This window comes from Mobula hypostoma, chromosome 12 (assembly GCF_963921235.1).
Source record: "Mobula hypostoma chromosome 12, sMobHyp1.1, whole genome shotgun sequence".
NCBI lineage: Eukaryota > Metazoa > Chordata > Chondrichthyes > Myliobatiformes > Myliobatidae > Mobula > Mobula hypostoma.
The window spans coordinates 87,029,178-87,042,461 of NC_086108.1; the positions used below are offsets into that span (position 1 = coordinate 87,029,178).

Below are 13,284 nucleotides of genomic sequence, written 5' to 3' on the forward strand. Positions count from 1 at the left end.
GTAAATTTTTTGGCTTGAATAAATTTATCCTCTCAACTCCTATTATATCCAATTTTTTCTTCCAACCATCCAGAACTGATCAAGCTTTTCTTTTATGGAAAATGAAGGGAATAACATGTTTTGGTGATTTATCTATATACTACTAAAACTCTCATGCACTGTCTGTCTGTTTGTCTGTTTGTGACCTCCAATTACCGCAAATGCTGCATTACAGCGGCACTTGTTTTGGCTAAATCGAATTAAAATCCACTAACTTACAGAACGCAGGCAAAGTTCAGGGTTATATATTCATATCAAATTGCTCATTCACCAAAAATCAACAGGCTGTCTTTCACTCCAAACCCGAACGGCCATCATGGAACTCAGGACGCTACAGCCCAACGCATGCACACAGCCAGCCTCAGCAGCACCTGACGATGCTCACAGAGCTGCTTCATCCTTCCATGGAGACCGTGACGCCACAGCCCAACGCATGCGCACGGCCAGCCTCAGCAGTTTAGAGGCTTTGGTGTTACTGCTTCCTATCTTCTATCAAGCATTAGGGTAAAAATATACGGATAGCCCAATTATGCCACGTGGAAAGAGAAGGGGGACATTATGGTCAAGAGATGACGCCAAACGTCGTCGGGAAGCAGCAAGGAGAGGGAGAGAACAACAATCGGATGAGGCCAGGGCCGCATGACTCCAGGATCAAAGAGTCAGGACAAAAAAGATGAGAGAAGACGAGACAGAGGAGGAGAGGTATGCATGTCTCCAAAACGACAATAGGCACAGACCGAGGAGAGAACAAGAATCCGGTCAGGCCAGGGTCACACAACTCCAGGATCAGAGAGAAAGAACAAGTGGTAGAAGAGATGAAGAGATGAAGGATGAAAGGGCTGCGCGTCCCCAGAATGATAAAAACAGGCAGAGAAAGAGGAGAGAGGAAGAGACAGAGGAGAAAAGGAAAGATCAACTCGAGAATATGCAGCACAGAGTAATTATTGCAAGAGTTGCTGAAGACAACAATGACCGCTTTCGACGACAGTACCTCGACAGAGAAGGGGCAAGGGAAAATACACGACTCGCATGCCGTCACATTTCTGCAAATGTTGGTTCGATGACCAGAGTATGCCCTCATTATTCACTGGAGAAACTGCACATTTCTGCTGTATGAAGGGACAGGTCAGGATAGGCAATTTGCAGCCTCTACCTAATGAACTCCTCAATTTGTACAGCAATGATGAACCTATTGCAAATGACTTCAGGAAGAACATCAGACAATACAATTGCCTCTTCCAAATGACATCTTTTGGTGCCAAAGAAGTCATTCCAACTAGGAATCGATGGAATCCTTCTGCGATTATTCAAGGCCAAATCCATCATTACATCGGACATTTAATTCCAGTCCCGACCCAGCAAGCCCCATTCCTTCAAATTTACTTCAGGATATTTAATGTTCATTCTGGTCACATATTTGTCTTGCAATGCATCTTTCTTCTTTAATAAGCTGAGTTTTTCTTCTTTAATTTCCAAATCAAAGAGATAGTAATAGCATTCAGGAAAATTTAATGTTTATTCTGGTCACAACAGACTGTACTACCCTTCTCTCAAAGGGTGCCCCAACTATCTAGTTCATGGATAATTGTCTCATGTCTTTTGAACAGTTGTCTAATAAATATAATTTGCCTAGATCACATTTTTTTCAGATATTTACAGATTAGAAACTTTTTGAAACTCCTTTGACAAGGTTCCACATGGAAGGTTAGTTAGGAAGGTTAAATCCTTAGACATTAATATCGAAGCAGTAAAATGGATTCAGCAGTGGCTGGATGGGAGATGCCAGAGAGTAGTGGTGGATAACTGTGTGTCAGATTGGAGGACGGTGTTTGGCGGTGTGCCTCAGGGGTCTGTACTGGGTCCAATGTTGTTTGTCATATATATTAATGATCTGGATGATGGGGTGGTAAATTGGATTAGTAAGTATGCAGATGATACTAAGATAGGTGGCGTTGTGGATAATGAAGTAGGTTTTCAAAGCTTGCAGAGAGATTTAGGCCAGTTAGAAGAGTGGGCTGAAAGATGGCAGATGGAGTTTAATGCTGAAAAATGTGAGGTGCTACATTTTGGTAGGACTAATCAAAATAGGACATACATGGTAAATGGTAGGGCATTGAAGAATGCTGTAGAACAGAGGGATCTAGGAATAATGGTGCATAGTTCCCTGAAGGTGGAATCTCATGTAGATAGGGTGGTGAAGAAAGCTTTTGTTATGCTGGCCTTGATTAGTCAGAGCATTGAGTATAGGAGTTGGGATGTAATGTTGAAATTGTATAAGGCATTGGTAAGGCCAAATTTGGAGTATTGTATACAGTTCTGGTCACCGAATTATAGGAAAGATGTCAATAAAATTGAGAGAGTACAGAGGAGATTTACTAAAATGTTGCCTGTGTTTCATCTCCTAAGTTACAGAGAAAGGTTGAACAAGTTAGGTCTTTATTCTTTGGAGCGTAGAAGATTGAGGGGGGACTTGATAGAGGTATTTAAAATTATGAGGGGGATTGATAGAGTTGACGTGGATAGGCTTTTTCCATTGAGAATGGGGGAGATTCAAATAAGAGGACAAGAGTTGAGAGCTAAAGGGCAAAAATTTAGGGGTAACATGAGGGGGAACTTCTTTACTCAGAGAGTGGTAGCTGTGTGGAACGAGCTTCCAGCAGAAGTGGTTGAGGTAGGTTCAATGTTGTCGTTTAAAGTTAAATTGGATAGATATATGGACAGGAAAGGAGTGGAGGGTTATGGGCTGAATGCAGGTCAGTGGGTCTAGGTGAGAGTAAGAGTTTGGCACAGACTAGAAGGGCCGAGATGGCCTGTTTCCATGCTGTAATTGTTATATTGTTATATGGTTACATGAATGTTATTTTACCTACTTTTCCGATACCACATCAAACTGAAATTACAGAAAAAATTTTAGGTTTAAACCCTTATCAGAAGAGTTTAATAGCAATTGTTTATAATTTAATTACGAAAATACATCTAGGTACATCTGATAAAATTAAGAATGAATGGGAAAGAGAACTTCAGGTATCTTTACCTATAGAGAAATGAGAGAAAATTCTTATTTTTATTCTAATTGTGTTTCTTGTAAAGTATTGTGTATAATGTTTGTTTATGCCTTCCTTAATGAATACTGCTTATATAATACTCTGTGCGTGTGATGTAGCTGCAAGTAAGTTTTTCATTGCACCTGTGTATGCATGTACTTGTGCATATGCCATTGAACTTGGTTTTGACTTTCTACTACCCATATTACTGTCAGTGGATCCTCCATCAATTATAATGGAATTCATCAAATTTCCTTTTGGTTGTACATTCTACCTTAACTGCTGCTTCTTCTGACAACAGAAATTAATAGTTGAAGCTGCAAGTTTGCTGAAGAACATTTTATCCTGTCTGGCTTTGTATAGCCAATCTCTATCTTCTCCTTCCTCCATTTCACTGGGTATAGCTATTGGCAGACTGCCATGCCAACCAACATTGACCAACAGGCTGCTATATGGATAACAAACATCTGCCCTTACAGAACTCACAAAAATGTGAGGGCTTTAGATAGGGAAAATGTAAGCAGGCTTTTTTCCACTGAGGTTGGATGAGATTAGAACTAGAAGTCATGGGTTAAGAGTGAAACCTGAAATTGTCATGGTCCGGTCCGTGAAGTCCGCATTCCGGTTCACGGTTTGGTCCGTAGACTCAGGAGTCCGGGTCTTCCAGCTGTCCCTCATTTAAGTTAATCATAGGCACCTGATTCCCATCTTTGGGCTTGCAATATAAGTAGCCTTGGGATTGAGTGTGGGCTGCTGGCTTGTCTTGCCAGTTCTCCTTGGAGCAACCTGCTGATGGAAGGCTAGTGAAACCATTTGTGATCTCTAGGCCTGGTTGGAGGACCACTGCTTCATGGAGCCTTGTTGCCACTTGTTGGAGTGGTCTTTGTGGTATGGATTTGGCTGTTTCCTGGCCCAGTTGAGTGGCTGCTAGCCACTTGAAGCTAGGTAGGGATCTGGCTGTTTCCATAGCTGGCTGAGGTTGCTGGCTGAACTGAGACTCAGAGCTTCCCTGGAGCAGAGATTGAACTGTCTGTTGTTCTTTGTTGTTTGTCTCTTCTTGTCCTTGCCTCTGTGGGGTAAGCCAGGCTGTTTTGCTGTTGCCCTGCAGGGTGATCTGTCTTGTCTTGTCCTTGCCTCTGTGGGGTAAGTCAGGCCATCTGGCTGTTGTCCTGTGGGGTGACCTGTCTTGTCCTTGCCTCTGTTGGGTAAGTCTGGCTGTTCTGCCGTTACCTGATAGAGAGACCTGTCCCACCTTGGTGTGGAGATGAAGTTGAGTCCTGGCTTGTCGTAGGATGAGTCCTGGCTCTATGTCTATGTTCTGTCCTGTCTCATGTTACTGTTGTGTTAAAGATGAGTCCTGGATTGTTGAAGGATAAGTCTTGGCTCTATGTTGATGTTCAGTTCACAGTCTGTCTCTCAGCTCCAGCCTCTGAGTTATCAGCCTCTGCATTTCAAGACGAGGATCCGGCAGCCAAGCTCCAGGAGCCCGAGCCGCGAGGATCCGGCAGCCAAGCTCCAGGAGCCCGAGCCGCGAGGATCCGGCAGCCAAGCTCCAGGAGCCCGAGCCGCGAGGATCCGGCAGCCAAGCTCCAGGAACCCAAGACCTCGACATGTCATGTCCTTGCCTGGTTCTGGGGTCTGAGCCCTAGATAAGACCCAGGTTCTGGGTCCTTGTCCTGTATCGGGCTTGGAGTCTGAGCCTTGTCTCCTAGTCCATGGTTCCTAGTTCTGGTCCCGCTTTCCCTAGCCCAAGTCTGCGTTCTTGTCCCTGCTCCTTGCCTGTATCCTGTCATGTCCCTTCTCCAGTCAAGTCCTGTTTCTTGTACTTCAGTGTCTGTATCTCACAACTGGGTCTGTTCCCAGCACCCTATTGTGACAAATATTTAAGGGGAACATGATGGGTAACTCCTTCACCAAAGGGGTTGTGAGAATATGGAATGAGAAGCCAGTGGAAGTTGTGGATGTGGGTTTGATTTCAATATTTAAAGGAAATTTGAATAAGTACATGGATGGGAGGGGTATGTAGGGTTATGGTGCAGGTGCCAGTCAATGGGAGTGGGCAGAATAATAGTTTGGCATGAACTAGATGAGCTGAAGGTCCTGCTTCTGTTTTGTTGTGATGTCTTCTGAGAAGTGCCAATACAGAAGCCAGCACCTTTGAAAGAGTAATTGGTGAGACTGGTCTCCAAGTATCATGGACCAGTTATGATACTTGCTCCATGATATTCCGAGACCAAATGATGAAATATCATCTCACTCTGTCAAGTCTGTGTGGTAGCTTGATTGTATTGGCCACCCTGTGTTAAGAGAATCTGTACATTGTCATCTTCTACCTTTGGAACTGGAGAAGAAGGCCATCTTCAGTCTCCAAGGACTGGCTTAGAGGAGGATAGTATAATTGCCAGGAATGGAGGCAAACCCAATTTTTAATGGTGCTGGGGAGATCAGAGATGCTGACTTCAAGGGTTAGGTTTCCATTTGAAAATTTTTTCCAGATGTGTAATATTTCCAGAGGTTTGAAATTCTTCCAGTATTCTTTCACACCATGCCTGACAATATGGGACAGCTTGTTACTTTCTGAGGCAAGCCAGAGCAGGAGATCAGAATCCCACCATTTACCTGTAGATTTGCCACTACTTCAATGGGTATTGCAGCATTGAAATAGTTCAGGCTCTGTGATCTGCTCTACAAGTACTGATTAGAGGCATTCAGCCTCTGGACCCCATCATTTATCATCTTTGAAAAGACGAAGGATCACAGGGCTTTCCTTGATCTCCTACAGCTTTCTTCCTTGCTGCTCATGGGAAGATGATCACTGTTCCCTCTAAGCTGCGTGGGTATGCAGTTGTGCAATACCAGAATTTTCTAGTGCACAAAATTTCCAGTGTGGCTGAATTTTATTTTATATAATGTTAATATAATTTTGAAATGATATTAATATAGTTTTAAAACCTGTTACTGTAATTGTGAAATACTCTGTGTTAATGAATATAATCCATATTTTAATAATAAATGTACCACAACCTTTGAAACATTTTAGAACTTCAATGTATTTACATTATCAATATTTCAAGTTACAACACTGTTACAAATTGTGACAATAAGCACAGAATGGAAATTGATAGCTCTTTGTTAATAAACCATCGGCCCACCAATGCCATCTGAGTTTAAACGTTTGCAAAATATGAAAGATTTTCCTTGTTGTTCTCTATCTCATTATACCCTTCAATTAATAAATAAAACCAAAAGTATATGACTTTTTTCAAATTTCAATCTAAATATTCATAGTCTGCATATTACCAAAAACACGTTTACAGTTTTCAGACCATGTAAAAATTTCCTGCTCAGAGCAACAGTTGGTCCATGAAACTGTTTATAATAAAAAAAAATGTCAAAGATGATACATGCTCAGTACTTCAGGATGACAGTTTGTGCCGAACTCTTCTGGCACCTGTCACCTGTAAATGATTCCTTTACAAAGGCAGTACAAACTAGACTGCACGCTTCTGAGTACCACACAAAATGCTGGAAAAACTCAGCAAGTCAGGCAGCATTTATGGAGGGGAATAAATAGTTCATGTTTTGAGCCAAGACCTTCCATAATTCATGAGGCCTGGTGAAGGGTCTCAGCCCACAATGTCAACGGTTTATTCCTCTCTGTAGATGCTGCCTGACCTGCTGATTACCTCCAGCATTTTGTATGTGTTACTCTGGATTCCCAGCATCTGCAGAACCTCGTGTTTATGATTCACTGAACATTTCTGAGAAGGGTATGAGAACAGAGGAATTTGGTGGGTAGGTTTGTTGAGATTGTCATGAAAGGAGGAGACTGTGGTAATAAATCAGCACGGTAATGTAGCAGTTAACACATTGCTTTAAGGCATCACCGATCTGGGTTCAATTCCCATTGTTGGCTGTAAGGAGTTAGTATACTCTTCAGTTTCCTCTGTGTGCTCCAGTTTCCTTGCCCATTCCAAACACATGCAGCTTAGGTTGGTAAGTTGTGGGCATCAATGTTGGTGCTAGAAGCAAGGCAACAGCTGTGGGCTGCCCAGCACAAAATGCTGCAATTCAAAGTTCAAAATAAATGTATTGTCGAAGTACATATATGTCACCATATACAAAGCTGAGATTCATTTTCTTGCAGGCATACACAGCAAATTCAAGAAATACAATAGAATCAATGAAAGACCAAACAATGGCCAAACAACCAATGTGCAAAAGACAACAAACTGTGCAAATGCAGAAAGAAAATAATAAATATGCAATAACATATGGAGAACATGAGCTGAAGAGTCCTTGAAAGTGAGTCCATATGCTGTCAGAGCAGTTCAGTGATGGGGTGAATGAAGTTGAGTGAAGTTATCCCCTTTGGTTTAAGAGCCTGATGGTTGAGCAGTATTACCTGTCCCTGAACCTGGTGGTGAGAGTCCTGATGCTCCTGTACCTTCTTCCTGATGGTAGCAGCAAGAAGAGAGCATGGGCTGGGCGGTGGAGGTCCTTAATGATGGCATTTCACTATATGTTTCAATGTACATGTGCCAAATAAAGCTAATCATTAGGATCCTGTGTTTTACTTTACTTTATTGTCGCCAAACAATTGATACTAGAATGTACAATCATCACAGCGATATTTGATTCTGCGCTTCGCGCTCCCTGGATTACAAATCGATAATAAATATTAAAAATTTAAATTATAAATCATAAATAGAAAATAGAAGAGGGAAAGTAAGGTAGTGCAAAAAAAAAACGGAGAGGCAGGTCCGTATATTTAGAGGGTACGTCCCAGATCTGGGTCAGGATCCGTTCAGCAGTCTTATCACAGTTGGAAAGAAGCTGTTCCCAAATCTGGCCGTACGAGTCTTCAACCTCCTGAGCCTTCTCCCGGAGGGAAGAGGGACGAAAAGTGTGTTGCCTGGGTGGGTCGTGTCCTTGATTATCCTGGCAACACTGCTCCAACAGCGTGTGGTGTAAAGTGAGTCCAAGGATGGAAGATTGGTTTGTGTGATGTGCTGCGCCGTGTTCACGATCTTCTGCAGCTTCTTCCGGTCTTGGACAGGACAACCAGGTTGTGATGCACCCTAGAAGAATGCTTTCTACAATGCATCTATAAAAATTAGTGAGGGTTTTAGGGGACAGGCCAAATTTCTTTAGCTTTCTCAGGAAGTAAAGGCGCTGGTGGGCCTTCTTGGCAGTGGACTCTGCTTGGTTGGACCAAGTCAAGTCATTTGTGATACAAGTAGAAGCACAGAATAGAATAGCAATAATGTAAGATACTAAAACACAGGCTCAGCCACAAGTGGCCACCACACTTGTGGCTGAACCTGAAAAAGAAGTAAAAGCTTCTGACATGGTGTTGACATGCGGGTGGGACTGTAACATTGAAAGAGCGACTGTTGTCTTCCCTGTCGCTGTGGAAGGAATAATACCTGTCTTTCCCTTGTTAGTGAGAGAGAGAGCCTGTGGAATGTCAAAATATTGGAAGGAACAGTTAGTTTTTGATGGACTGCAGGTGATGGTCTCTCTTCGGCAGCTTCGCTGTTACTTGCATGGTGAGTGGTGGGAATGCTGAGGCTTTAGGTCAGATGGTCAGATCACAGCCTGGTGCATCTAAAACCCTGCTACGTGCCTCTGGTGAAGAGTAAACCTGCAACCTCGAGGACAGTGAGGAAATGGTCAGAGGAGGCTTATGAGGCGCTCCAGGGTTGTTTTGAAGTGACAGACTGGCAGGCACTCTGTGAGCCACATGGAGAGGATATTGATGGGCTCACAGAGTGCATCACTGATTACATTAACTCCTGTGTGGACTGCAATGTTCCGACAAGAACTGTCCTTTGTTATTCAAATAACAAGCCATGGGTGACAAAGGCCATTAAGGACATCCTGAACACTAAAAAGAGGGCGTTCAGAGATGGAAATAGGGAGGAGCTGAGGGCAATACAGAGGGACCTGAAAGCCAGGATCAGGGAGGCTAAAGACAGGTACAGGAGGAAGCTTGAGTGGAAACTCCAGCAGAACAACATGAGAGAGGTCTGGAGGGGGATGAGGACCATCACTGGGTTCCGGCAAACTAGCAACAGAGGAGCTGAAGGCAGTGTGGACAGGGCCAACAAACTTAACCTGTTCTTTAACAGATTTGACATTGTGACCCCTGCCCATCCCCCACATGAGCCATCAGTTGTCGGCCCCCAACCAACACATATTCCACTCTCCCCTCCTACCCCTCCTCACAGTCCCCCACCCTGCTCTCATGATTATACCCCTCCCCTACATGAAACCACCACGGTGGGCTTCACGGCTGAACAGGTGAGAAGACAGCTGAAACATCTCAACCCAAGCAAGGCTGCAGGACCGGATGGTGTCAGTACCAGGGTGCTCAAGGCCTGTGCCCCTCAACTATGTGGAGTACTTCGCCATGTCTTCAACCTGAGTCTGAGGCTCCAGAGGGTTCCTGTACTGTGGAAGATGTCCTGCCTTGGCCCTGTGCCGAAGACGCCGCGCCCCAGCGGCCTCAATGACTACAGACTGGTGGCATTGACCTCCCACATCATGAAGACCCTGGAGAGACTTGTTCTGGAGCTGCTCCGGCCTATGGTCAGGCCACACTTAGATCCCCTCCAGTTCGCCTACCAGCCCCAACTAGGAGTTGAGGATGCCATCGTCTACCTGCTGAAACGTGTCTACGCCCACCTGGACAAGCCAGCGAGCACTGTGAGGGTCATGTTTTTTGACTTCTCCAGTGCGTTCAACACCATCCGCCCTGCTCTGCTGGGGAAGAAGCTGACAGCGATGCACGTGGATGCTTCCCTGGTATCATGGATTCTTGATTACCTGACTGGCAGACCACAGTACTTGTGCTTGCAACACTGTGTGTCCGATAGAGTGATCAGCAGACTGGGGCTCCACAGGGGACTGTCTTGTCTCCCTTTCTCTTCACCATTTACACCTCGGACTTCAACTACTGCACAGAATCTTGTCATCCTCAGAAGTTTTCTGATGACTCTGCCATAGTTGGATGCATCAGCAAGGGAGATGAGGTTGAGTACAGGGCTACAGTAGGAAACTTTGTCACATGGTGTGAGCAGAATTATCTGCAGCTTAATGTGAAAAAGAGTAAGGAGCTGGTGGTAGACCTGAGGAGAGCTAAGGTACCGGTGACCCCTGTTTCCATCCAGGGGGTCAGTGTGGACATGGTGGAGGATTACAAATACCTGGGGATACGAACTGACAATAAACTGGACTGGTCAAAGAACACTGAGGCTGTCTACAAGAAGGGTCAGAGCCATCTCTATTTCCTGAGGAGACTGAGGTCCTTTAACATCTGCCGGACGATGCTGAGGATGTTCTACGAGTCTGTGGTGGCCAGTGCTATCATGTTTGCTGTTGTGCACTGGGGCAGCAGGCTGAGGACAACAGACACCAACAGAATCAACAAACTCATTCGTAAGGCCAGTGATGTTGTGGGGATGGAACTGGACTCTCTAACGGTGGTGTCTGAAAAGAGGATGCTGTCCAAGTTGCATGCCATCTTGGTCAATGTCTCCCAACCACTACATAATGTACTGGGTGGGCACAGGAGTACATTCAGCCAGAGACTCATTCCTCCGAGATGCAACACAGAGCGTCATAGGAAGTCATTCCTGCCTGTGGCCATCAAACTTTACAACTCCTCCCTTGGAGAGTCAGACACCCTGAGCCGATAGGCTGGTCCTGGATTTATTTCATAATTTACTGGCATAATTTACATATTACTATTTAACTATTTATGGTTCTATTACTATTCATTATTTATGGTGCAACTGTAGCGAAAACCAATTTCCCCCGGGATCAATAAAGTTATGACTATGACTATGACTTATGCTAGAATAAATGTGAGGAGGCCGGATGCTACTTGCTGCTGTTTGGCCATTCGAGGGGGCAGGGGGCTTTGGGGTTCTTACGGCTTTTCTCTGTCATTTATTCTTTGGGTTCTCTTTTCCTTCTGTTTTGAGGATGTCTATAAACAGTAAGAATTCCAGGTTCTGTATATGGTATAAATAAATGGAACTATCAAACAAAATTTCACTAGAAATGGTACTGGGGATGAATGAATCATGTCAGCAGTTAGTCTGGGCACATTCCCCTGCGACAAGAAAGGTTGCAAGGGTGTCTGATACTCAAAAACAGAAGGGAATTGTTGGGGTAAGTCGAGGCCCAACAGTCAAACCAATGATTGGCAAGTCCCAGGGTCAAGGCCCAAACATCAAACACATGATCAGTGAGTCATGGGATCGATACCGAGAGGTCAGTGAAGTCTGGAGGGCAAAGCCGAAGATTGAAGTCCAGAGGTCAGCAAGTACGGAGGTAGAAAGACTGAAAGGTCAAAGACTGAATTCAGCGAGTCCAGAGGTAGAGGCCTGAAGGTCAAGACTGTGAGTCCAGGCCAAAGGCTAGAGGTTAGAGGCCTGATGTCTGAGAAACTGGGGCCTTGCAGGCTGCCCCCAGCACATCCTTGAGTGTGTTGATTGTTAATGCAAATGCCATATTTCAATGTACATGTGATAAGTAAATCTTCTGAAGAGGGAGTGAATCGTGCGGAGGTATGACTGACCTTGTACGTACTAAACGTACTCGGAAGACCAAAGCTCCGCAGGTGCCGAAGAATGATTCCATATCCAAGGTGATCATACATGCAGTGGCGGATACAAAGGAGCGCTGCGGCCTCTCGCTCGCCGGTGTCAAGAAGGTGCTATTGGGCAGCGGCTACGATGTAACGAAAAACAACTCTCAGATAATCCAGGCGCTGAGGACTATGGTGAAAAAGGGTTCGTTAGTGAACGCCACTGGTAAAGGAGCCTCAGGCTCCTTCAAACTCAGCAAGGAACAGAAGGACCAGATGGAGCGGGCAGAGAAGAAAGAGAGGTCGCATCACGAACCTCCGCCGTCAAAACATCGGGGAAAAACATGCGGCCAAGAGACCCGCCCCCGGTAAGAAACCCAAAAAGACGTCTCGGGGGATGAAGAAATTCGGTGGCCGTAAGAAGTGGGCGAAAGACGGCAGAAAACCGAAAACTGTTTCGGGGAGAAAAGCAGTCAGGAAAGGTAAGAAGGCAAGTCGCCAACGTCCAGAAACAAGGAAACCAACCAAATGGCCGGCAAAAGCGGAGAAGCCTCAGATACAGACATTGTCCTCCGAGAAAGTTGGCTCAGAGCAGCACCAGAACACCTGAATAAAGGCATCAACAGAGACCTAAATTACCTGAATTACCTGAATCTGAAGTGTTCTCATATGCAGAAGGGTTATAAACTAGGCAACGTGGAAAGAAGATGATTGACAAAAACTTTAAGAGATGAAAGGAAATCTTTTACACAGCAGGTAATTTTTTGGAATTAAAAGCCAGGTGTAGTGGTGGAGGCAGATTCAATTGTAGTGCTCACAGGAAAGCCCGATAGTTACCCGAAAGAAAAGAATTTGCAGGACTATGGAACCTCCATGCACCGTGAGAGGCCCTTTGGGTAAGAGTGACCATAATATGGTGGAATTCTTCATTAAGATGGAGAGTGACATAGTTAATTCAGAAACAAAGGTTCTGAACTTAAAGAGGGGTAACTTTGAAGGTATGAGACGTGAATTAGCTAAGATAGACTGGCAAATGACACTTAAAGGATTGACGGTGGATATGCAATGGCAAGCATTTAAAGATTGCATGGATGAACTACAACAATTGTTCATCCCAGTTTGGCAAAAGAATAAATCAAGGAAGGTAGTGCACCCGTGGCTGACAAGAGAAATTAGGGATAGTATCAATTTCAAAGAAGAAGCATACAAATTAGCCAGAAAAAGTTGCTCACCTGAGGACTGGGAGAAATACAGAGTTCAGCAGAGGAGGACAAAGGGCCTAATTAGGAAGGGGAGAAAAGATTATGAGAGAAAACTGGCAGGGAACATAAAAACTGACTGTAAAAGCTTTTATAGATAATGTAAAAAGGAAAAGACTGGTAAAGACAAATGTAGGTCCCTTACAGACAGAAACAGGTGAATTGATTATGGGGAGCAAGGACATGGCAGACCAATTGAATAATTACTTTGGTTCTGTCTTCACTAAGGAGGACATAAATAATCGTCCAAAAATAGTAGGGGACAGAGGGTCCAGTGAGATGGAGGAACTGAGCGAAATACATGTTAGTAGGGAAGTGGTGTTAGGTAAATTGAAGGGATTAA

At 44.4% G+C, this 13,284-nt stretch overlaps 1 pseudogene; it reads left to right on the forward strand.

Moving 5' to 3' along the window:
• Positions 1 to 11,664: 11,664 nt before the first annotated feature.
• Positions 11,665 to 12,292, forward strand: LOC134355233 (histone H1-like; annotated as a pseudogene).
• The last annotated feature ends 992 nt before the right edge of the window (positions 12,293 to 13,284 follow it).